The 26,476-nt window shown below is 37.6% G+C and overlaps 1 protein-coding gene, 1 long non-coding RNA gene and 1 pseudogene across 2 annotated transcripts in view; 1 reads left to right on the forward strand and 2 right to left on the reverse strand.

Annotated features, from left to right (window-relative positions):
• LOC109682203 (nucleosome assembly protein 1-like 1) overlaps positions 1 to 662 on the forward strand; it is a 46,941-nt pseudogene extending 46,279 nt beyond the window's left edge.
• Pde3a (phosphodiesterase 3A) overlaps positions 1 to 26,476 on the reverse strand; it is a 294,071-nt gene that overhangs the window by 236,877 nt on the left and 30,718 nt on the right. The window lies entirely within an intron of this gene.
• On the reverse strand, positions 4,632 to 11,559 carry LOC141424023 (uncharacterized). Its single transcript, XR_012448815.1, has 2 exons — positions 7,350 to 11,559; positions 4,632 to 5,871 (listed from the first exon to the last, which is right to left on the reverse strand). It is a non-coding gene; the product is annotated as an uncharacterized lncRNA (long non-coding RNA).

Raw genomic sequence — 26,476 nt, forward strand, 5'->3', positions numbered from 1 at the left:
TTGCAGTAACAGTATAACCATTTTATTCTTTATCCATGAAGGAGTCAGAGTTTGGCGAGTTCAGTGCTTTGCCCAAGACCACAAGTCTGGAAATTAGTAGGGACAAGATTGAGTCCCTCTGTGTCTAAATCCAAATCCCCCACAAAATCTCACTCTTGAGCCCTACTACCCAGCTTGCTACTTATCACGTGACTACAAACACTGCACTCATACACTTAATCGTCTTGCCAGTTCCGAAATTATTTCATAATTTACGGTTGAAAAGATCAGGGTTTGCACACTTGCAATTAGGTATGATTACCTGATTTCCTGGGAAAAGCACAGACTACTGCACTGGAAAACCAGGGCAATGATGACGACTTGGCCATAGATCGACTGTAGGATCTGGAGCAATTTTCCAACTATTCTGCGACAAACATTTCTGATTTACAAATGACATCCATAATCACTTTCTAAATGTGTGCAGCTGTGTTTATGATGCGGCTAACACAATTGAAGTCTGCAGAAGCTGTGACCGGCAGAGGCGACCTGTGTGCCAATGTGAGTATGAATTTGTTGCAGGAAAGATGCAATTGAAGGATGCTAGTGCCTTTCTTTGTGATCATCTGGATGAGATAAATGCTGTGAGAAATGCACTGGATGATTTAGAAGGTGAAAAATGATCTGAAGGGCACAATTTATGGAAAATTCCAATCCCAGATTTATGTGTCTCTTGAACCTTTATGTGTCATCATGCAACAGATGTTAAAAGAAAAAAAAAACCTACAGGGTCAATACTAATTGGTCTGATTTTTTTCTGTTAGGGACAGACACTTTTGGATCAAGAGTCAGAAAGGCTATATTGCCCTCACTGCTTCTTCTTTGAAAGACATGGAACAGTGCTGATCCTTGCACATTTAAACCTTTAAAGCATTTTGAGCAGTGGGGTCACCTGGGAGGACTTCCTCTCTTAAATGCCTTTGCACAAATATGTTTATTTGAGAAAGCAACACTAGCAAATGGTTAAATACCATATGCTACAAGTCATGGAAAAAAGGGTTTAACTACAGTTCACATAAAACTGAGATCTCAAAGGAAGGTTATTTTGAAAATGTACACAAATCAATTTTAAAAACATTTGGGGGTGTTTGAGAGTTCAAGCTGGAAAACACACAGCCAAATCCAGCAGATGTTGGCATTTGGGTGCCGAGCGGATGTCAGAAAAACATAAAGAATTAGCAACTCGGATTGGAAGCTTCAATCCTATGTGTAACAAAATGAGAAACCAAAATGATGGAGATAAAAAAAAATGAACAGTGACCATTAAAAAAAATAAATACTCTGTCCTGCTCAAAATTACGTATACCCACTTTCTCTTTCTAATTCTCCCTCCCCGTGTGTTCTGCATGCACTTGGTGCCCAGGAAAGCATTCACTCATTCATTCACCAATACCTGCCTTCCCATCTGAGCTGAGCCTAGAGTATTACTTACATTATTTGTCCACCCCATGGGGTTAGCTGGGTGAAATTGCTCTTGGTTTAGAAGAGCATGTCACGGAGGTTCAAAGACACAGATGTGACCAAGAGCACATTCACATCCTGACGGCCTTGCATCCAGAGCGCTCTTGATCTCAGAAGCGCTACCCCTGTACCTTTACAAGCCTAAGCATTTGAAGAAGGTCTGGGAGTCGTAGCACTCTGTCAAAGGTTAAAAATAAGAGCGCACAGCCCAATACAACAGAAGACGAAAGAAAGAAATCAGAAGTCCGCTGCCTTTAGGCAGTTTTCCTAACCCATATTCATCAAAGCAATATTAAGCAGCAGAACGCAATTGTCCTCAAAAACCACTGCTTAAAGATAGGCTTATTTGTGCAATCAATGGCAGTCACTTTCTCAGAAATCCTAATGGAGAGTCCATGCGAGAGACTCATAATGACAGAATAGAAAAGGTAATGATTCATGATACCAATGTCACCACAGATGACATCTTCCCCGTGATCTTGTCATTTTACAAATAAAGGTTTGAGGGGGGTGTCTTTTTATTTTAGAAAATATTCCACTAATTGGAGCACCACCTTTTGGTGATGCTCATTCAACTACTTTTGAAATCATTCCACACGGGAAACATTCACAATGTGAACCATTGGCATTATGTCACTATTACTGCACGTCACATACACTTCCATGTTTGGAACACTACAAAAACCACCCAAATGTACATATTATTATATATATACATAACTACATTCTTTCATCTTCTCAACTGTACTTAAATCTTTTATCAAAAATTAAAACAATGATACTTAAATGACATGGTTTGAGTTGTGATGTTCCTCCACAATTTAACAGGTCATAAGAGGAAGGAAACACTCCATAAGATGAAACATGGGTGAGACAGTCCATCCCAAACCCTAGTCATTCAGACTTTAGGAAAACAGCAGATGCCACTCAGCCAGCCAGGACGAAGTGAACTTCAAGGAACAACTCCTAAGATATATCCATTTCAGTTTCAAAGAACCTCAAGAATTTATGATTCGAGCTGGGCATTGTGGCAATAGGCCTATAATCCCAGCACTTGGGAGACTGAGCCAGGAAGATCAAGAGTTCAAGGCAAGCCTGGGCTACAATGGCAAGACCTGCATCTCAAAAAAGGATTATAATTGATTTGAATGGCTTGGGAGGACTACAGTGTATTAGAATACATTACAAAAACTCATGCTGTCCAACACGAAGAAAGAGAAGAACATGAATGTGCCTTATGAATTTTGGATTTAGATAATCCTCTTTTTTCCAGAGTCTGTTCTCTGTAGAAATACATACATTATTTGTCTAAGTTTGTAAAGTGAAATTTAAAATATCCCTCTCCTATTAAGAAAATGTAAAATTAGGAAACTCATTTCATTGCTTTTCTAAAGAAATTATAAAACACTGCTGAGATAGGAAAAAATCAAATACCTGAAATTTAGTAATCTTAATACAATAAAAGCCAATATTTTGACAAAGGAATTTTAAGAACTAACGTATATAAAGCCACACACACACAAAGAGAATTTATTTGAAGGCACAAGAAGGAACTATGGAAAGAGAAACATGCCGATAAAACACAGAAGCAGTTCAAAAGGCTAACCATGACTGTCTTGTATTCTGTGTCCCATCTTCATTTTTCTCAGTCATTATAATGACACCTTCATCTACTCTATGAATGGCAAATATTATCCAAAGACAACAGTCAAAGATACACATTCCTCTCCCCTGGAGACTGGAAGCCGGGAGAGAACAAGGACAGGAGCAGGAAGAATTTCCCCTGATCAAACCCCAAGGTCATGTAATTTCCAACTAAGATTTTTGTTTGTTTGTTTGTTGTTTGGCATAACGGGGTTTGAACTCAGGGCCCTTGTGCTCGTTAGGCAGGCACACAGACTGCTTTGAGCCACTCCACTAGCCCTCAACTAGTTCTTTAACACACTATTTTTGTGGAAATACATATAAAAAATTCTCAAAAACCATTAGAGGAATTTCTGAAATTTGACAGAACACTCTATCACTGTGTTTCCCTTGATTCATTTTCATTGTTTAATCCATAAATAAGATTTCAAAAGTAGGCTGGATGAAAGTGAGACACTTGCAGAAATTCATGCTCTTTTCATTGTCAAGGTGGACGAAAGTGCATGAAATTATTTTAGTCATTTTAATGGCCTTAAAATCTGAATGAGTATAGGTTTCAGTGGCTCAATTCAAGGAATCCTAGCTACTCTGGGGGTGGAGATTGGGAGAATCATGGTTCGAGGCCAGCCTGGACAAAAAGCCTGTAAAACCCCATCCCCACCAGTAAAAAGCTGGATGTGGTGTTTGGTGCCTGTCATCTCAGTTATGTGGGAACACATATAGGAAGATCCAGGCTGCTCGGCATAAACAGTGAGACCCTATCCCAAAATAACCAAAGAGAAAAGAACTGGGGGCATAGCCCAAGTGGTAGAGCTCCTGCCTACCAAGTTCGAGGACCTGAGTTGAAACCCCAGTACTGCCAAAAAAAGAAAAAAAAATTGAAAGAATTTTTCAGGGATTGAAAATTTCATGACTGCTCAAGCCCAATAAAGATATAGATAGTTAAACTTGATTTTAGTGAATATAATCGAATCTAAGTGTTAATTGTGATTCTTGCAGCATTCCTGCAAAACCCATCATTGGTACCCATGGTTAAGGAGAATGACAGGCTAGCCCCATTACTTTCCTCCTCTTAATATTAACTCCAAATATGCATGTTCTTGTCAATGTATTGATTCTGCTTTTTTTTCTAGACAAACACATAGGGCATCTATTTTTAAATAGCAACCTTGTGAATAATTGGAGTCAGGTGTTTCAGCTGCAGTCAGTCTGTCTCTTCTTCTGCAGGCTACTCCCTACAGACCCACTCCCTCTGTTTTCACATGATCCCCAGAGTTCTGGTCCTCTAAATGGTCAATGTCCTTCCTAAAATGATGGTGTCCTGGGCAGAACACAGTATTCCAGCTGTCATCCTGCCAGCATGAAGTATGTCAAAAATATTACTTCCCAAGGTGTGGACCCTCTCTTTTATTTATACCACCTAAGGCAGTATTGAGGGATTTTTTTCTTTGTTTTTTTAAGAACTTGCTTAAAAGGTTGTAGACAAGTTTTTTTTTTTTTTTTTTTTTTAATTCCAGATGTTTTTCACAAACCGAAAGTTTTCATATTCAGTCAATTCTCCCGCGGAGCTAGTAACCAGCAGTTCCACAACAGGCAGGAAGTTAGACCTGTGGCTGCTGAGGGAGGGGAAGAAACCTATGAGGGTGTCACTCGCTGTACTTTTGTTGTACAAGCTCTTCTCCTGGTCATTGTCATGGCTCATAATTTCATCAACAAAATAAGTGCTTTCCTTCGGAGAAGTCCTGAATAGTCAAATTTTTGCCTGGGCATTTTATTACTTGCATTGTGTTTAAAATGTGCTGGCCACACTGCTAAGAATTTTAAGAATAATAATTTACTTAATCTGGCTGACGATTCTTTGAAGTGGGTGTTGCGACTCCACACATTTCACAAACTGAAGAAACTGAACCTCAGATGATTTGAGTAACTTGTCCCAAATCACGCAGCCTGTGAGAAGCAAAGATGGCACTGAACCCAGGGAGTTTGGACCCAGAGCTGAGGTTAACGGTCACTACACAGGCTGCCTCTGTGCCCTAAATAAAAATGCATGGTGAAGTAGGTCCTATGCCAGACACAGGGACAACAAAAATAACACATCACCACCTCCGTATTCCTGTGTGTCTTAGTTCCATGACACAGACCACAGTAAGTGTCACAGAATTAGATCACAGACTTTTTCAACATGACTTTAGATTCTGTCCTAAACATGAAGGTCACTTTTCAGGGCTACTGAAAGGATTAGAAAATTACTATCTGTCAAGCACTTAAACCAATGTCTGGCTTAAGAGAAGTGCACGCTCTTTTTAAACACGAATTTTACAAGTGTAATTAATCACACAAATGTGCAGATGAATAAATGTATACTTATAGGTTACAAACCCCCTTAGGAGAACAATAAACTTTTAACTAAATGAAAGTAAAGTATTCTATTAGAAAAGAGAAGCATGGTGAGAGATGAAGGAGGCAGGTCCGTGAGAGACACTGTGATGGGGAAAAGCATCTAACTTCTTTAGCGTCCATCTTCTGGTGTAAAGAACCCCACTGATGGCTGGGCATGGTGGTTCACATCTGTAATCCCACCTACTTGGGAGGTGAAGATCTGGAGGATTGCGATTAGAAGCCAGTCCATGAAAAATGTTAGCAAGACCTCATTTCAGCCAACAAGCTGGAGGTGATGGTGTACACCTGTAATCTCAGCTGCAAGAGGAGATAGGAGGATTGCAGGACCTGTACAAAAGAACAAGATCTTGTCTGAAAAAAAATAACTAAGGTAAAAGGGGCTGGTGGTGTGGCTCAAGTAGCAAGTTGCCTAGCAAGTATAAAGCCCTTAGTTCTAATCCTAGTACTGCCCAAAAGAGAACAAATGAAAAAAAAAAAATCCCACTGACTTTAAGTAGGCCCCTACCTTGCTTGATATCACCAGGCATTATTGGTCACCTATGCCAATCCCAAAGTATACCTCCGGAAATACTCTGGATTAATATTTTTGGCAACCTATCTGTGTTCCTGCTAACCCAAGTTCATTTGTTTTTCCAAATCAGCGACCTAGAATTCCACAGGCCGCATTTGAAAACAAAATGCACGTGTCACCAACACTTCCTTGGTTTTTAAGTCCTTTCTCACCTGACTGTGACATAAAGTCGCTGTGCTGTGCACGAGTGCCCAAATGGATAGAAGTAAGGGTGGAATTCTACCCTTTCCATGGCTGGTCTACTGTTGAGATTCTGAGTCTTTCAAATTATAATCATTGTTAAGATTTATCAAAGTTCTTCATTAGCTGTTAGGTCTACTCTACGGGGGCAGAAATTTGCATATTTTCTATGCATTTCCAGTAAGTAAATATTCTGCCACACAAAACCAAAGTTCCAGTGTCAAACATCTGTCAGGCAAGTGTCAACATTACCCCAGTCCACCGTGCAAACATTTTTTGTTGCTTTTGCATGGATAGAAGCACGTCATGTTGATTCATCTGTAACTATATGTTCATAATTTGCACTGATAGGGTTTTTTATAAAATCAAATCATGAGCCTATGTTCGAGTTCTGTAGCAGCAGACAGCAATTTGTATGTGCTCCTCTATGTTCACTTACAATTACTGAATAATTTCCCTACTGATACAGAAATATGTCATCTAAGGGAAGCAATTAAAAGAGAAAAGGGGAGAGGAAAAGAGACAGAAAGAGAAAGGTCTATTGCTGGAAAGATCCCTCTTCCCAATATAAAAGGGAAAGCTGCTCACCCCAGCTCATCCCTCCCTTCTTCATCATGACTTTTCAGGTCTCATCACGTCCCTTTCCTTTTCTATGAGCCAAACTCTGACCAGCTTCTGTGATAACCATTCATAATGCAGAACTACCATGACTACAGTAGTATATTAAGAATTTCAAACTAAAATTTATTGATCCTTTTAAGATTTTCCTTTTCACTTATTTTTTTTAACATTACAGCTGTGATTATGCTAAAAATGCAAAAATACAATGTTAGATATGTTTTTCATATCTAACTTGCCTCATCTCTCACCAACATCCACTTCACTCAAGGACACTGCAACCCCCATCCTCGTACTAAATTCAATTTCTCTCCTCACCTTCAAGCTGTTTCTTACAGCTCACTATACGTCATATCAGTTCTTTCTGTATCTCCAGCATCCAAATTAATTTAAAAATTACACCTGTAGACTTCACCTTTACCATCCCTCCCCTTACCTTGCACTATGTGTGGGCAGAAGTGTCCAGCACCTCAGCCAGCTGACCCAGCATGCCACCAAAAGGCCGCAGAACCCCGGAGTGCTGTCTGGGCTCACTTGCTCCAAGGACAGCCAAAGCTTTCAGAGGAAGCTGGGCAGCAATGCAGGTGACACAGACAGCAAAGATGAAAACCAGGGAGAGGCAAATCACAGATCGGCCATTTGTCAATGCTATAAAACCTGATGCGTGAAAGTCCACTTAACTTTCAGAATCATTTCTCAGCCAGAATTAATGATTCTGAAAGTCTGCTTTGGAAGGAACACCTTTGTTTGTCCAGGTGCATGAGGGTTGTTTTCCTCTGTTGAAGAAAAACAAGTTCAAGGCATTATGAAAGTGTGCTCTTAAAAAGAACGTTTTGACCTTAGCCATGTGTGTAGGATCAGAGTCTCAAAAAAGAAGTGAACCAAGGCAGATGTGAGAGCATAAGTGTAAGTGTGTACCTTGTGTCTAGCAGGGAGACAGACAGAGACAGAGAGACAGAGACAGAATGAGAGCAAGAGATGTGGGAGAAAATTGAGTTTCTAACAGGATATATTTAATTGTCCTTATTTTTATAACTTTTGTGTCTACACGGATACAAAGATTTGTAGGGATTTATTTAAAATCTGTATATATTTCCTCTGTATGCTTTATAAGTATGCACACTTTGTTAAAAATTTTATAAATATCTATAAATATGTTTTGATCAATGAAAGGCCACAATTTTTTTCAAAGACCTGAATATGGAGTATGGCATAATAATTTGGCCTTAAATAAAATAAAATAAAAAATAGCTAAAGTCAACCCAGGTTTATTAGCTATACAGTCTAGCAATTTCTAGTGTTGCAAGTCTTATATCCTGACACCAAAATATTAAATTATTACTGTCCTATAATTATTATAACAAATTAGATGAAGTCAGTGTTTCAAAATTATATTCCCCCAAAACTATGCTGGCATTATATGCTGAGAGTTACAACGAAAGTATAACATTCATATTAGCATATTCTTGGCTGGGGACATGACTGAAATGTATAGCATCTGCCTAGCCAAGCACAAGGCCCTGAGTTCAAAATCAAGTACCAGACATAAAAAGGAAGGAGATAAATATACCAGTAATGCAGAGTACCTTTTTGAATTCATGTATTCCTAAATATACAAAATTATTCACATATATCTTCCTGTTGGGACTATTCAACAAAATTTGCTTTCTTTTGTTTTCTGGAAAGGAAAAAACAATATAGTCTTGGTGAACAGAAGATTCTATAATATTCCCCACAGTTTAAATAGAACCACCTTCATCTCATTCTAAAGCATTTTTTATTTCTGATTGAAAATAAGACACTGTACATATTAATATGTATCTTCAATGACAGCATACAACAGAATAAAAGGTTTATTTTTGTTCAAATGTATTGATCCAGTAAATAACCAAAACTATATTAAGAATTCTTTCTTCTGATACTCACATGTAATTACAAAAAACAAAGACCCATCAAGGGCTGGACTGCCACCTAAATGATAGTACTTAGTGATACCCTAATGGTTAGAAATACAATAATAGTTCTATCTAAAATTACAAGTAAAGATGAGACTTTTCAATTACTGTTATGTGAGAATTTTATTAGTAAAACTGTAATTCAGGTGGGAACTAAAATACTGTTATAATACTGCCTGAGTATAATTATCCTAAACAGGCTATTCTCAGAGTTTGGATTTTCCAAATATTTGCCCACTCTTTATGTTGCTTGTTACCAATCTATGTTTTTAGGACTTCAAAGGCCAGCTATTCAAAGGAGCAAGAAGCTAGACAGACATGAAACCTGCATACCACACTTAGGAACACGGAGTGCTCTGGTCTGCCACAAAACCAGGCCTCATTTCACCTCTCTCACTTCCTGTTCAAACCAAAGGTTAGAAACAGATCTGTTCCCAGGCACAAAAGTGAGCATGTCTCTCTCTCTCTCTATCTCTCTTTTATTATCAATAAAACTTTGAGCTGCACACATAGGCACAAGTGTTTTACACTATTTGCTTATTTTATACCAGTTATAAACCCTAAAGACAGATGGAAGTATAATTGTTCGGTTCTACAGATTAACTCAGCTACAATTAAAGCAACAAACTTCACAGCCAATAGAATACTCCCACAGTCCTGAGTTATCTGATGTGAACACAGATTTAACCCTGATAAAGACATGTATAAAAACATTAACAAAGTTGATCAACAAAGTTGAGGCTACTGTTGGTATTAATCAAACATTAAAATGATATTCACACAAAGGCAAAAATCAATAAACAGCCATCTTGTGACAAAAAAATACCCTAAAAATGTATAGACATATGTCCAAAAATTCAATGCCATAATATTTTAAGGTGGCTTTTTTGGCATATTGAACAATTTCAGGAATGAGGGAACATATAAGTTTATCTAATACAGCTATTTTATTTAACTTAGCAATACTATAGTGATTTGGTGAAATCTCAGGGTCCTATTTTATTCCCACAAAGCTGTGTTTTAGTTCACATTTGAACACCTCCAATGGTCAGAAAAAGCATGTATTTCTTTTGGTCCGAGTTCTACTACTTATGACAATCCTGAACATGTCTAATACTTCAGCCACCTAACCTTCCCCAATTCTAATCAAAGTTCAGCCCAAATGCCTGTCAGATTAAGAACATAGAAATAAAGAGTAAAGCATTCAGCCTGTCTTTGACCAGTAACCTATCCAGAATCTGAAGACAAGGCAGAATGACTACACCAAAACCAGAAGTGTCTAGAAGCCTGTATTTCTAGAGATAAATCTGGTGTGTGTCCAGGGGAAATTTATTTAGCTCTGTGCAACCAATCCTGCAAGGACTTTGCTCTGAACAATGAAAAGTAAGGCTTGTGCAATGCTGCTGAAAAAAAATCACATGACCAAGCCTCTACCTGGAGCCTCCCTGTCCCTGGGACACATGTAGCATTGCACAGAATGCCTACAAATTCCAGTCATGTTGACAGCCCTGACTCAACTCTTGGCCAAGATTCCTGCTACTTATAACCACCAGTTTCCTTGAACACTGGCATGTTCCAGGGTCACCTCTCACCCACATCATGGCAACCTCAGCATGAAGTTCAGGCCATTCTCACGTGTTAAAAGTACCATAAAACGTGGAAGCAAGCAGTGAAGAATTTATGAGACTTGACTCATAAGGACGGAGGATGGAGACACAGGGATTTACAGATAAGAGTCACACTGTGGGTTTTGGCCAGCCTCTGGCTTCCTGCTCTTTCCCCTCCTCCTCTCCTTCAACTTGCCAAGAACATTCTAAACAATCTCTTTCAGTAACACAGATAGAACCAACCTTCTCCGAAGCTCCAGCTCCCTTTGACACCCGAGCCTTTAGGGAATAAGCAGTGCAAGAAGGGAATCATGTTCATGCCATACTACTGTGGATATCTAAATAGTTTTCTATATTTAAAATTTTGGTGAGTGTTGGTAAGTCAGTAAGATATCATTCACCCGATCAGCATTAGCTGTAGTAACACACCTTGACTTATCTTTTTGTTCAAACCTGACACCTTAAAATGCATCACTGTTCTTGGAAAACAACGATTCCAAATAAGAAACAAAGGAGAAGCTACCTTCACGGTATGACTCTCTCCTCTCAGCAGAGCACGGGAAAACCACTGTTCTGGAATTTTTAAAAGATGTTTTCTTTTGATTTTAATTAATAGAGTGTAAGCTATTATTTTAAGAGATGAGACTGCTTAGTTTCTTTCACCTGTAACTCTACACATAGACAGATATCTGGGAAAATAATCATAAATGCAAACAAGAATTCGTATATAGTCATAAATATTTCATATACGCTTATATATGAAATATATATTTATGTATGTACATATACATATATGTAAAAAAGGGCTGTCTGTGGGTGCACACCTGTCATCCCAGCACTTGGGAGGGAAATATAGGAGGATTTGCAGACTCAAGGCCAGCCTGGGCTACCTAGCAAGTTCAAAGCCAGCCTGGGCCACCTAGAAAAAAAAAGAAAATAATTTATAAAAATGTTCACTTCAATGCTATTTGTAGTGACAAAACCTGTAGACACTTAACAAGCTCAGTGAGAGGAGATGCTTAAGTAAAATATGATACAATACTAAGAAGTAGATAAATGATACGTATAAACCTTTAATATTGTAGGAAATGGCTGCAAAATACAATTGTAAAATATACTAACCCAATTCTGCAAAATATAAAAGCATTAAAGAGAATAGGGAGAAAATTAATAAAACATTAATTACCATCATTTTCCTGAACTTTGCTCTCATTTCAGAAAAGATTTTTTTAAATGTAACTTCAAATTTAAATGAAAAGGATGAGGAAAACATTGCAGCAGAGAAGCAGAGGAACCACTGAGCAAGCAGCTGCACCATGATGGTCCTCCACGCAGCTGCAACACTCAACCTCTCCTGAGTCCGACTGTGCCAGGCTTTCTGCTCACTGATATTCCAGCATGGTCTCATTTAGACCTGCCAACACTTGGAGGATGGGTGTCATTATTACTCCCCATTTGCAGGAGAAACTGAAACACTTTCAGTAACTTATGAAACCAATGACCAGTGAGAGGCTGGGTCCTGAGCCAATTCTTTCTATTCAAAAATTATGCTGTGAAGAAGAGCCTGCAGGGAGGCTCCAGTACCCTTTCTGACCGTCCTAGATTCATTTTCTGTCTCTCTCTCTCTCTCTCTCTCATTCCCTGACAGTTTGAACTCATGGCCTCCTGCTTGCTAGGCAGGTGGTCTTCTACTCGAGCCACACCCCCAGTCCTCCTCCTAAATTCTCTACATGATCTTGGAGTCAGTCAGTCCAGAATTCAAATCCAGGCTCTCTCACCTATTAGTTTTCTCCATCTTAAAGGTAATAATTTATAGTCAAGTCAATAGTAATCAGTTTTATTGTTACTATAGAGAACATTTCTGTACAAAACTTGTGTATGAATCCTTATTTCATTTTTATCACAGAACTCAGACAACGTATATAAATGACCTAGAATTCATCATAAGCAATGAACAGATATCACCTTTTTATCATCCTGTATGTTTTCATATCAACTATGTGGTTTTTTTTTTTTATAAATCTTAACTGTTATTCCTCTGCAAAGTGCTGTGAGGCTCATACATGCAATCGCAATGTTGTGATACCTACATAAACCACGAGGCCATCCACAAGTAGTTCTGGCCGGAGCTGGGTGGATGGACTGACACACTCTTTGATGTCTCTTCAAGTTTTAAACAACCTTTGCCAGACAAAAGCCCAGGATTGTAGCACATACACCATAGTTTCCATTTATGAATTGCTACCCAAGGAAATTAAAAAGAGTAGCTTTTACCTTTCAAGACTGTAGCTGCTACTACAATTCTATAAAATATTCTTAAATATATCAGTATCAGAAGATATAATTTCTGGTTTACTACTCTGACTCCAAATAAAGCAATTTTAAAAATTCAAAGCAAAACAGAAAAATAATATCATTTGAATATCAGACTTAAAATGACCTTTTTCTATCACAATACTTTTGTGTACTGCAATTTGTTTTCTGAAAAGGTATACTGGTTCTAAAAACCATGGGATGTCATACAAATGTCACATAAACAACTCTGCTAAGTCGTGCCCTATCCAGTACAGGGGTGAGGGTAAGTCAAACATACTTACTCACAGAGTAGCTATGTGTTTATCACAGATGGAGCAGCGTGACCCATCATTCACATGTTACACACTCTGTGGTTAAGGTCTCCAACCATCTTTGAAAGTTTTGTACTTCTGTTTCAAATAAAGATAGCCAATTTTATTTAGGATTAATTCATAAGAAAAAAAGGATATATTTATAAGAAAAAACCCCCACAAAATCTCACCTTTGTACTTTGAACATAAATTTAAGATGGCATTCATGTGAATTTAAATAACTTGAATTTAAATAAATAGCTACACAAAATTCTATTCCTAAAAATAAGACATTTTCTAAATCAAAGGTGACCATACCACATAACGCTGAATCTACATCATGATACGTATGAGGTAGCTTAAAATTTTTTTCACATGATCTAAAGAATTGTATAGAAACTTTAAATTTAAGAAATTATATAAGGTGAATTTCATGTTTCTGTAACTTTTTGGAGGGCTTTAAGAAGAGACCAAAGCTTTAGGAAAATCCCCCAAAAAGATGCAACTGAAATACACACCGATAAGATATAAAGTTGTTTTATATAGTATGTGCAAGGAATTCATATTTAGAGTGCTTTAAAGTACTTTTAAACTGGGATTACAGCTCACACCTATAATTACAGCTCATGCCCATAATTCCTACTGCTTGGAAGACAGAGACTGGGAGGATCACAGTTCAAGACAAGCCCCAGCAAAAAGTTAGGGAGAGACTCCATTTCAAAAAACAAGCTGTGCTTGGTGGTAGATGACTATAATCCCTGCTACTATGCAGGAGGCATAGTTAGAAGTATCATCATCCAGTTTAGACCAGGGCAAAATCACAAGACCCTGTCTGAAAAACAACCCAAAGCAAAAAAGAGCTGGAGGCCTGTCTCAAGTGAGTGAGCCTAGCAAGCCCAAGCCTCTGAGTTCAAGCCCCAGTACTGGCCCCCCGCCCCCTACCAAATGTTCCTATAACTTCAGAAATGTTATGTATTCTATCATTCCTTGTATGTAAAGATGTTGAATTGTTTTAAAGTGTTTTTAAGTGGCATGAACACACACACACACACACACACACACACACACCACAGGAGGACTGCATCCATTTATATCTCAAATTTATGAATTTAAATTTATGCCTTAAGCTGATAGATGAAACAATTACTTATTCTTCCTTGGGCACAACATGTCTTAAACAACTACTGGGAAGATCAGACAATGAAACTCACAAGAAAGCCACTTCATGTAGTTGTAGATTATTCTGCATAGAAAAACAAACACACCAATAGCTTGTTGGTTTAATATAATTTAGAGATTTCCATTACATCACTCCTCCCTATTCCATGCATGACTTCCATGAAAACATTGGTATAGCAACTTGGGAGATTTCCCTTAACTTAAGTTAGTAAACACTGCTCTGTGTATCCTGTTGAGCTATGAGATTCATACGTTAGAATGGATAACCTTGATCTCATATTCCAAATGAAACTGTGCTGGGCCTCTCATAGGTTAGTTTCTACCAAAATGACTCCTTTAGACCAATGTTTCAAAACACAAGCAGTTATTTCCTCATTTTGTGCAAAAGGGAGTTAAAACCCATGGAAACTGAATATCACATTCAGAACCCCAAACTGTGCATGTCTAAGTTTAACTGAACCCTCAGTATTTCTGTCCAATACTGAGGTTCATGCTGCCTCTTCTCTGTCTCCAACATCCCAATATATTGATTCACTTTCATCAAATCTATAGAATCCCAGAGCAAACTGTCCACATGGTACTAAGGAATGAAAATTAAATGAGAAGTTAATTTTTCACAGTGAATTGAATACTTTGCACAAAATGACTACCTTGTATCAGAGTAAAATGAACACAAAACCCCCTCTGGAAAACCTGATAGGTTGTTGACTAGCTGTGACTACAGATCAGACACGTGTTTTATCTGTCAAACTAAGGATCGATGCCAAGTGAGAGCCAAAAAAGGAGCGTGGGAAAGCCTGTGGTTGGGGTAAGGGTTAGGGAAACAGCTGCTATGGACATGATACAAAAAGAGGGGAAAAACAGAAAAGGAGAAATCAGCAATAAACAGAACATAGCTATCTCGACATTCTGTGGTTAATAAAGAAAGTCTTTAAATAAAAGATATTTTGGAGGCTTAAAAAATGTGCTACTAGCCTTATCAGCAGTCCTGTAAGGTTTGATCTTTAGGATCAAAAAGTAAATGAGAATTCTATAATCAGATCTGTATTATGTTTGACATACTTGTGTCCAATAATGGTTTCTGTTTATTTACTAGACTCAAAAAATAAACGTTTTGCTCTTAAAAATATCAATAACTGCCCTAATTTTAAACCATGAGAAAGGATTGCTACTAGAAATAACAGTAACACATCATAATTGTGTTTCTAACTATGTGCAAATATTTGTATATGGCTCAGAAGAAAAAGATAAATAAATGAGTCTGTCTTTAAAAAATTTATAGTCTCAAAAGTCTGCATTTCATTCATTCAGTAAATATCATCTTTTTTGTTAGACGCTGTTTCTCAGATATGAACACATCTGATTACTCCAGAGATCTCTTAAAATTTGCTGCTACCAAAGACCATTAAATATAAACACAGAAACATTCTTATACTCTTAGAAGTTACAATTCAAAGTAGACAAAATACCAAGTAGCAGGTCACGTGGATATTTAAAAACCTACACTACACTAGAAAGGTGGACGAGGAGTCTTTCCATGCCTTGACTTAGAGAAAATCACTCAGTGTGATAGACAGAACCTCATTTTATCGGCTTTATTTTGACTACAGTCAAGTGAATGGTGGACAAAATTTTTTTCTTGTTAGATGATTTTAAAATCTAAATCTGTCTTAATGATACCTTCACTTTCTTGCTCAATATTTGGGTGCTCAAGAGTAATTCTTTTTCTACAAGTTCCCAAGAAGTTTTGTCTATTTCCATGGCCTATTGGCCATCTATGGAGGGGTGACTGGAAAATATGTACCCCACAGGCCATATGCACATAGAAATACTGTGCTGTACATTAATATTCATGATTACATATTAATATGCATTATATGACACTACAGAATTCTGCATTGTCCATCTCCTCCAGAATGTGCTGTTCTAGTTCTGCTTCTCTGAGGAATGATATTCCTGTTTCCCATCATCTCCCACTTACCTACTCAAGATAGAAACCTGAAAGCTATCTTTGCCCTGTGGCTTTCTGACACCCTTAAAATGTAATGGAATTTATAAAATATGATTATTTTTCACATATTAAAATCTCTGAAATCCCTCTTATTTTCTCTTCCCAACTGACATTTCAAAGCTGTCATTCAGGCTACTGGTCTATCCACACTTAAAAAGTCACTATTTATTCTTCCTTGAACACTGAAGAGCTCTTGGGAACAAAAGGACAATAAAGATAACTCCGACTCTACAAATATTTGTACATAAATATACTCCCTTCTCCTCAAGCAGGTGAACCATCATCCTAAAGCACAAAGAAAATCATGACAGTCTCCTGACTAAATTTTTTAATAGTTTCCTTTAGGGTTCATTTCAAAGTCCTTAACAAGTAGAAGACCCTGCCCAATTTGGCCCCACTGCTCAGCTCCCCAAAATTCCTTGCCAGACATCTGCCTGCCTACACCCTGCCCTGCCACACTGGCCCTGTCCTCCAGCTGCCTGGTCTTCTACAGCATGACTCTGTTTCACCCAAGTCATCATATACCTACTTCCTCTCCTCAGAAAACTTTCCCAGTCCCTTCTTGCTGCCTATCACCTGCTGAACTTCCAGGCCTTGGTTTCACATCTTCCCATAGGGGTTCGCTGCTCCCATAGAAAGTTGAAATTCCCTTGCTGTTCAGTATTTTGTATCCCTTTAACCTCTTTTATTATTACATAGCTATTAAGATTGCTCCAACATAAGAACAATTCAAGGCTGAGAGAAGTCCTATGAGGCACAGCCTTATTTCCTAGAGTAGAACATTGTGCAGCATTCAAAACCTCCTAACTAAGCTGAGATTGGAGCAGCTATGTGCTTGCTTCTCATACAGATACAAATGTATTCCAAGCAATAAAGAAGGTAGCTTTAACAAAGAACTGATCTAGGTAGGGAAAAGTCCATTGGGTTTGGATTAGGGACAGGACCTGAGCAAGGGATAGATCTAGAGCTAGGTTTGGGGATAAATTTAGGGGTAGATGGGGTTATGACTAGCACTAGGTTAGGGTTAGTGTTTGGTTTAGGATTAGGGATAGGGTTAGGGTTAAGTTAGGTTTAGGGGCGTATCCCTTTAATCTTATTTACATACTTATAAGTGCTTACTGTATTCCTACTGGACTATAAAGCCACAAGAACAGGTTGGTGTCACTCTATTTGTTTATCTTTTTTATTCCCAGGATGTTTTAAGGCATTTTTACTGATCCGTATTACAAAAATCTGCTTCTCGCTCACTATATAGTGTGAGCTAATACAGTGAAAGTCTTTAAACATGCACTCTCTCACTTTTATGACAGCACTTGACTTTCACAGTTCGTATGATGCTCTTCCATGTTAACAAAAGAAAGGAGGTCAAGGCCAGGCTAAAGAGTCCCACCTACCTGGGCTGGAAGACAAGGGAACCATCCCTCCCACTCAACAGTGACCTTGGGCTTAAGGTCCTCCAGAAAAAGACAAGGAGAGTTAAGGAAGACAGAGCAGCTCAAAAGAAATGAGAAACTAAAGTGCTAAGCAATATTATTTAAAGATATTCCATATTCCATCTAGGTAGGAGATGTAACATTTCAAATACTGTCAGTGCTACAGGCACTGACGTGCGCTACTGTCATGTGCTGACATGTATATAATGATGATGGCTACATCAAGTACTTAAAATGTTGGGGTGATGCTAAGCTGAGCCTGTACTAAATCAAAAAAGCTGCAAGTGTGCTTGTTGGGAAGAAAAGAACACTAATCATTTTCTTAAATGTTTTCAAACTTAAGAAGCACCTTAAAGCAAACTAAAGGTGGGTGGCTTAGAAACATGAGGTACAAATGACATTGTGTCATGAAAGTTTTTACAGTTCATGTATAATTTATTCTATTATTGTACTATTAATATAAAAATACTGCTAACACAACAAATATTTGTTCCTCATTTAATGCATAATTTTGTGCTATGCTTGCTAGCATGGAGGTCTAAGAAACAGGCCTAACGTGTTCAAGAAACTGAAATCTAGTTAAGAATGTATGAGCAAGTACAAGATAATTTATAACCACTGTATAGCCAAGTGAAATATAACAGGACTGTATCAACTGTGATGTTTTAATGAAGAAGGTAATGTATGCTGGACACATGCTCTTTGGATAGATCAGGAAAATTTGGAATTTTCATCCTATAAGGATTGAAGGCCAGAAGAAAAAAGAGCAAGTTAAGGAAAAACAGAGAAAGTTAAAGAACTACGTGATTGAAATGAAAGCCCTTGGCTGGTCATGATGGAACATGAATTTAAGCACATGGTAATGGGATAACTTTTAAGAGTCTAACTAAACTATGAAGGCCTCAAATTAAGCAGAAAGGGCTATCCTAGATGGAGAACATCTAGGATGGAGAAAGTATAATGGTTTTACTAAGGAGGAGGCTTGCAGGGCCTCCATGTTGAGTCAACCACCCATTGAGCTCCAGTCAATGGAAGTCTATGGTTATCAACCAGAAGAAACCCATATTTATAAAGATGATTTGCGATTTATAGATCATGGCTGAAAACAGGGAGAGAATCCCCAGAAACCTGTTCAGACATTATTTCAGTGGCTGGCGACATGGCCCGAGTGCTACTGTGCTTGCCTACCAAGTGTGAGGCTATGAGTTAATCTCCTGTACCACCAAAAAAAATTTTTAATGTCATTGTTTCAATAACTCAGATGCAAAATGATAAAGGTTTGCACCCTGGGGATTTACTAGGGGGTTTAAGAAAAGAGTCAACATAAGAAATGCCAATATTGTGACACATGCTAGAACATGAATGAACTTTGAGTTAACAATTGCAAAAGACAAATTCTCTGAGTCCACTTACATGGGGTAACCAAAGTAGTCAATTTATAGAGATGGAAAAGATAGAATGGTGTTTACCAGCAGCTTAGCAGAGGAAAATAATGGAAAGTTACTGTTTAATCAGCAGAGTTTCGGTCTTGCAAGATGAAAAGGAGTTCTGGAAATGGGTGCCAGTGATGGCTGTAAAAAGATGTGAATGACTAATATCACTCAACTGTACGCTAAAACTGGCTAAGATGGCAAATATTGTACTACATACTATCATGCACTTGGAATATTAATTAAAAACAGATGGCAAAATTTAGTGTCACCTTAGGATTAGGGGAAGAGGAGAAAATTCTAATTACTCTTCACTCGCTACCTTAGGAGATGGGGTAACTAGCGTTGATTGTAGAATTAACGTTAGGGAATCCATCCTGACTGAAATGTATGAAGTGTCAAAGATGCTTGATGGGAACTTATAAATGGAAATATTGCCTAGACATCTGGAGACAACAGATAAGGTACTGTGTGGACAGAACAGGAAATGTGCCGGTTTTAATTTTAGTGCCACCATTTTGGGGAAAAGAAAAGAAAGAGGGGGGTCAACCACCAGTTAAATTCTGACCCTAATTTTCAAAAGAGATGTTTTTAAAATATGTAAAAATGTATTAAAACATTTTCTCCACTGGATACCTCTGAACTGGGGGGATCTTTTAATGAAGCTTTTCTTAAAACAGTGTTATTGAAGTACAATTGCCAAGTAAAAATTGCATATATTAGAGGGCACAGCTTAATTATTCTAAGACAAAAGAAGCCAACAGCATCTTTTAATGAAAAACAGTAGTTGCAATAACAGAAACTAATTGCATATCTGGATAGCTTAGGTTAGAGCTGCTCATAAAAGGGGCAGGAACATGGTGCAGGGAAGAAGCAAACAGGGACTCATGAGTGCCCTATGGTGACAGGATCTCTCTCCCTCTCCTTCCACCCATTATATGTCTTTCATTCTTTCTGCAAATAGTGAGACTGTTTTGTTGTTTGGGACAGGGGTGTTCTATGTAAGTCAGGATGCCCTCAAACCCAAGATCCGCTTGCTTCAGCCTCCCAAGAGCAGGGATTACAAAAGTGTGTCACCATACTGGGCTTACCTTTCGCACTTTGGAAAAGGCTGACTTAACTCATCTTTGGTTACAATACCAAATTCCTGGATCAGAATCTCACTGCTCAGCTTTGGTCCAAATAAGCACAGATCAGACAAGACGGTCAAGTCAAACAATGGGAACTTTCTGAGGACGGCTAGGATGTATAGCCCAATGCCCCAGGAAGAATTAGCAAGTGTTTGTCATAATTGGCGGCTCATGTCTATAATTCTAGTTACTCAGGAGATAGAGATCCAGAGGTTCACAGTTTGAAGCCAGCTCAGGCAAAAAAATTAACCAGACCCCATCTCAGCAAAAAACTCAGATATGTAGTACACCCCACAACCCAAGCTACACAAGAGGCATAGGTAGGAGAATTACGGTCCAGGTCAGACTGGGCAAAAAACCAGGATCCCTATTTGAAAAATAACTACAACAATAAAAGAGGCTAGAGGTGTGACTCAAGTAGTAGAGTGTCTGGTTAGCAAGCACAAGACCAAGAGTTCAAACCCCACTGCTGAAAAAAAAATTAACAAGTGCACCCCAGAGAAGAGAAAAGATGTTAAGATTTAAGAAAACCAGATCAGACAAAGGACATTTGAATTAAATGGACATCTGTAGCTTAGGGAGATGACTTGAGAGTCCTAAGAGGCATATTAGACATAAAATAAAGTAAATATCAGAGGGAAAACAAAGATATTTGAGAAAAGGAACCAAAGTCACAATGGGCACTTTTGACTCAATGTAACTTTTCACCTGTGAAAAGTTAGACTTGGAAAAAACCAAGTCTAGTGTGGTTGGTGGTGCATACCTGCAATCCCAGCACTCAGGAGACTGTGGCAGGATATTTGTGAATTTAATGCCAACCTGGGCTACCTAGGGAATGACACTGTGGTCACCCCCATCCCCAAATAAAGTGATGGAAATTCAAAACTAAGAAACTCTCTGGCTTTGCCAGTATCAAATACTTAATTCCTAACAGAATCACAACTTGAGCCAACGTGCATTTGATCCAAAGCTCTTCTCTCTCTAATGCAACCAACTCCTGATATGGACATGAGTGTGGTGTGCTCCCGCTCATCCCTGGTATTTGAATACAACAGGGTCAGCTCCTACTTTCAGTGGGAGACTTATCTCAGCCCTCTGATGATTTCCAACTGTAACACTTCACAAGTTTACTGCCTTTTTCTCAGTAACTTTGTTTTGAAATCATTCATTATAAGCCAAGAGGAATACTTTCCCCATTGATCAAAGATTTGCAATCTTGACAACTTCCAAAAAGAAAATAGCCTCTGCAGCACCAAAGTCATTGCTAGGAGTTCTGTTTTCTTTTCTTCTCTGTGTTACTTTTAAGGATTCATCTTTAAATAAGAAAGCTAGTGATAGTAAATAAATTCAAATTGATGAAATGATATTTGTTAGAAAGAGTTACAGATGTAACCATGGCTGCTAAAAAAATAGCTACAATAGAATTAAAAAAACCAGTAAAACTTATTCAAGGTTGGATGTTTGTTAAGGCATCAAGCTATATAATTCACTTATAAACATAATGATCATTAATAGGAAATATGACGTTCAAGATCCAGGTTTTGGATATACCAAAATAAGATAGATAGATAGATAGATAGATAATTGATAAATAGGTAGATAAACAGATAGATAGATATAGATATGAATTCAGGTGATGATGTCCAAGTGCTGGTATTTTGGACTGCACCCACTGTCTTTATACTTTGCATGAAATTTGTTTTAGTGCATCCATTCATTGAATTTACAGTAAATTGAAACAAATATTCCATTTCAAGAAGATAAAAAGTGAGAGAAGGAAAAAGAAAGGAGAGATTGTATGACTACTTCACTCTCAATGGATTCGTTTTGGCACTTTGAGAAATGTAGCAGAAATAATATATGCACGCATAATTAATGTCATAGATTTAAATGTTTCATGGCACTTAGAAAAATCTCTTCAAAGACTTAGAAATGTATCAAATGAAAACTGTGATGACAAAGAATGGAAATAAATTATATAATAATCAGGGAAAATTGTTGCCCCTAATAATGATAAGTTTTCTCACACAGAGTCAAACAGCACGGTAAATGCAAGAATACACAGCACCATTAAGAATATCAATTTTTGTAGCTATAAGTTTTCATTTGGCACAGCCAGGACCTGCACAAGTAACATCATTCATACTCACACAGATTTCTAAAGTACTAAGTTATATATGTGACTTTTCTGATATACTTTTACTTGAAGGGAAAAACATTTACTATATTATGTTGCAGGTATTCAGGTGCATAATGAAATTATGCAAAAATATATAAATACTTTTTAATGTACTGGCTGCTTTTCTTTATGTACTAAATCACAGTCTCTGTATTTTACAGTATATATAGATATATAGAGATATATACCATGGAAGATTCATGGAAGCAAATTAGAAGTAATTTTTTTAAACAATAATCATAAATGTACAAAAATCACTTGGAACTCTGAACTTGAATACTCAATAATCCAATAAATGTTAATTCTAAGCTACAGAATCTTTGTATCTGAATGAATTGAGGAGGTCCTATATATCCACCTGAATCTAATCCAGTCTATTAAACTAGACCCAAAATCATGACCTGGGAACCTCATTAACCAGCTAGGGTACCAGCTATGGCACAAGAAGCATGTCAACTCACTCTATCTCTTCCTTTCTGAAAATTGAGCCATTCTATTGCAGTTCAGCTACTTAATTGTTCAATTAAAAAGTAAGTTTTCAGAACATGTATTCTGAAACTGACCATCCATTTATGAGGAAAAGAAAACAACAGTAAGCAGCCTCTACATGCCTGGCACTTTGGTAAATGCTATAAGCAAATTATTTTAAGATTAAGGAGTAACATTAGGAGACAGGAAATGTTACCCCATTAAGCAGATGGAGAAAAAGGCACAGAGATACTAAATAATTTCTGCTGGCATTTGTCATCTACCTTGATCCCCAAATGGATGTTAGAGTACTGTGAGTCCTGCCACCAATAAGGCAGAGAAAATTAAGACAGGATGACTGTCATAAAGACTAATAGAAGAAAGCCCATAAATAATCTTACACATATGCAGTCAACTATTCTTTAACAAGAGTGACAAAATACACAAAGGGGAAAGGAAAATCTCTTCAGTGAATGGTGCTGGGAAAACTGGATCTCCACATACAAAAACATGAAACTGGACCCTTATACAATGAACAGAAAATAGATTAAAGACTTAACTGTAAGATCTGAAAACATAAAATTCTTAGAAAAAAAGAAAGGAAAAGCTCCTTGACATTGATATTGGCCATAATTTTTGGCTAGGACACCAAAAGAATAGGCAAGAAAGGCAAAGAAACAAGTGGAACCACAAATTAAAAACATGTACAGAGCAAAGGAAATGATCAACAAAACAGAGACATCCCTGAAAGTGGAAGAAAATAGCAGCCAACCACAATCTGATAAGGAGTTAATAACCACGTTATATAAGGAACTCATATAATCAATAGCATAAAAATAAATATATTTTAGTAGAGGCAAATGACCTGAATGGAAATTTCTAAAAGGGGAACAAATGGCAAACAGGTATATGGAAAGCACTAATATCAGAGAAATGAAAATGTAAAGTACAATCCTTTCACACTGTCAGGATAGCTATTGTCCAAAAGAAATAATGACTGTAATAATACTGTGACTGTAAAAGGGGCCTGGTAGAGGGGAAGCAGAGTAAGAGGGCAGGGGAAAGGAGAGGGAGATGGGTGACTATGGTACAAGTACATTAGCTTCATGTATGGAAATAGCATCATGAAACCTACTAACAACTGTTTTGTGGGGGAGGGAAGAGGATGGAGGTGGTTTTAGAAAGAGTAATAGAGGGGGCGAGTTTGACAGAGATACAGTATATGCATATAATCACATATATCACTGAAACACCTTTGTGCAGTTAACTTATGCTAATAAAAGTCACAAAAGAAGGGGTAGAGAAAAGGGAATCTTGGTACACTGTGAGAAAAATGTAAATTAACACAGCTATTAACAGGTTAAGGACAACAGTATAAAAATAATGAATAGCCCTACTAGACTTGGGGTTACTTCCATTGTAAAGCACTTGCCTAACATGAGTGAGGCCTTGGGCTCAATCCTAGCACTGCAAAACAAAATAGAAACAGAACTACTATATGATCCAATAATTCCACTACTGGGTATTTATCCAAAGGAAATGGACTCAACATGTCAGAGAGATAACTGCACCCCCATGTTCTTGGCAGTACTACTCACAATAGTCAAAACATGGCAACAACCTAAGTACCTACTGACAGATGAATGAATGAATGAATGAAGAAATGTGTGAGTGCGTCTGCATATACAAATACACGAAAGCATTATTCTGCCATTTGCAACAACACAGGTGAATACAGAGCACATTACACTAAGGGAACTAAGCCAGACACAAAAAGACAAATATCACATGACCTCACTTACTCACTTAAGTTCAAAATCTTAGAAGCAGAAAGTAAAACGGTCATTGGCAAAAGGGGGGAGGTAGGGGGAATAGTGAGATGTTGGTCAAGGGGTACTTATTTTCAGTTATAGAAGATAAAGAAGTCCTGGTGATCTGGTATACAGATTGGTTACTATAGCTAATAGTACTGTGTTGTTTACCTGAAATATGAGAAGAAAGCAGACCTTAGATGTGCACACACACACAAGTTTAACTATAGTCTTCATTTCACAGTGTGTCCATATATCAAATCATATTGCATACCATGAATATTTATAACTTGTATTTATCAATTATCTCTCAATAAAGCTGGAAAAGGAAAGAAGATGATGGGATGTCTGTGGTATGTCAGAGAAACAAGACCACACAGCAGAGTAAAGAAGTGGAAACTGTGAGGTGCTATGCAGATGGGGTTCAGGTAAGTGAGAATGAGCTTTGTGAACGCAGAAGGTTTTGTATCAGAGAAGGGTCTGGAAACAGACCATAAAACAAGAACAGAATTTAGCAAGTAAAGAAAAGAAACTAGGTCATCCCAAGGACTGGAAGAGGATGAAGGCAGAAAGAAACTGGCAGACTCACAGGAAGTGGGATAAACAGGCAGAAGAAAGAAGAGCCTATACATAAAGACACCAAGAGGAGCCACCTCAGGAATAAAGCCACACAGGACAGAATACATCAAACACTGATGCCACAACTGGAGAGAAAACTGTTGAAGGGAGATGATTAACAAAAAGTAGTCATTTAAGCATCATGGTTCCTACTTCCTTTCCTCTTTTCCTTTTCCATTTACTTGACACTTCTTCCTTCACACTGAGTTCAAAGCTTCTCCTAGCAAAGCTGATCCCATATACATTCTTCGAATAAAACAGTTTGTCAGAGTCAATGTTGGGGAAAGAGATAAAGCAAGTCTGCAGAAAACTCCATTTGAATCAGCAAGCGGTAGGAAACCACTATTGGTTCTCGTCAGGGATCACCCAGCAGTTAGATGCACATTTTGGAGAAAGGATTTATATGTCAGTTGCTGCTCAGAGAAAACTGTTATAAGTGAAGCAGATGTGGAATGACAATGAACCTTGGCAAGAAGCCAGCACCTCAAGGACAATGAATCACGCCTGCTGAGGAAAAAACTTGAATATACACAAGTAAGGTAAACTGAGGTGGAGAGGTCAAAGAGTTAAACCTGCTATTACCTTAAGACAAATGCTAGGTAAAGCCAGACCAGTGAGAAATATCTATAAATCCTGGTAGTACTCAATATGTATCTTTTGTAACCAATAAATGAGTATTTAATGAATGTCTATCACTCACATTGTACTTTATTAAGCTCAATTCCAAACAAAGAACTATATTTTTAACTTGGAAATTATTACAGTTGTTCCTTTCTATTTTTTAAAAGAACTTACAGTCTAATGGTTTTGAACTTAAGTGTGATTGCTGTGAGTTCAGGACCCCAATAGTTTTAAGTAGCATGAAGTTATAAACTTGTAATTGTCATTTTGGCTAAAATTTAACTCAGAAAAAGAGGGAGATAAAATAATATTTCCTCTCTGAAAAAAAACTATAAACCTAACAAACTTTTTAAAAGAAACAAAAGAAAACTAGGAAAATATCAACATAGTTAAGAAAATTACACAAATGCCTATCAATACGGCATATGGTCTTTATTTTAACCTGTCATAAAGTTCTTACAGTTGAGCCTCAAAATCCACCCTATATTTTTCCTGTTTTAGTCATTTTCAGAAAT

This window comes from Castor canadensis, chromosome 6 (genome assembly GCF_047511655.1).
Source record: "Castor canadensis chromosome 6, mCasCan1.hap1v2, whole genome shotgun sequence".
Classification (NCBI taxonomy): Eukaryota; Metazoa; Chordata; class Mammalia; order Rodentia; family Castoridae; genus Castor; species Castor canadensis.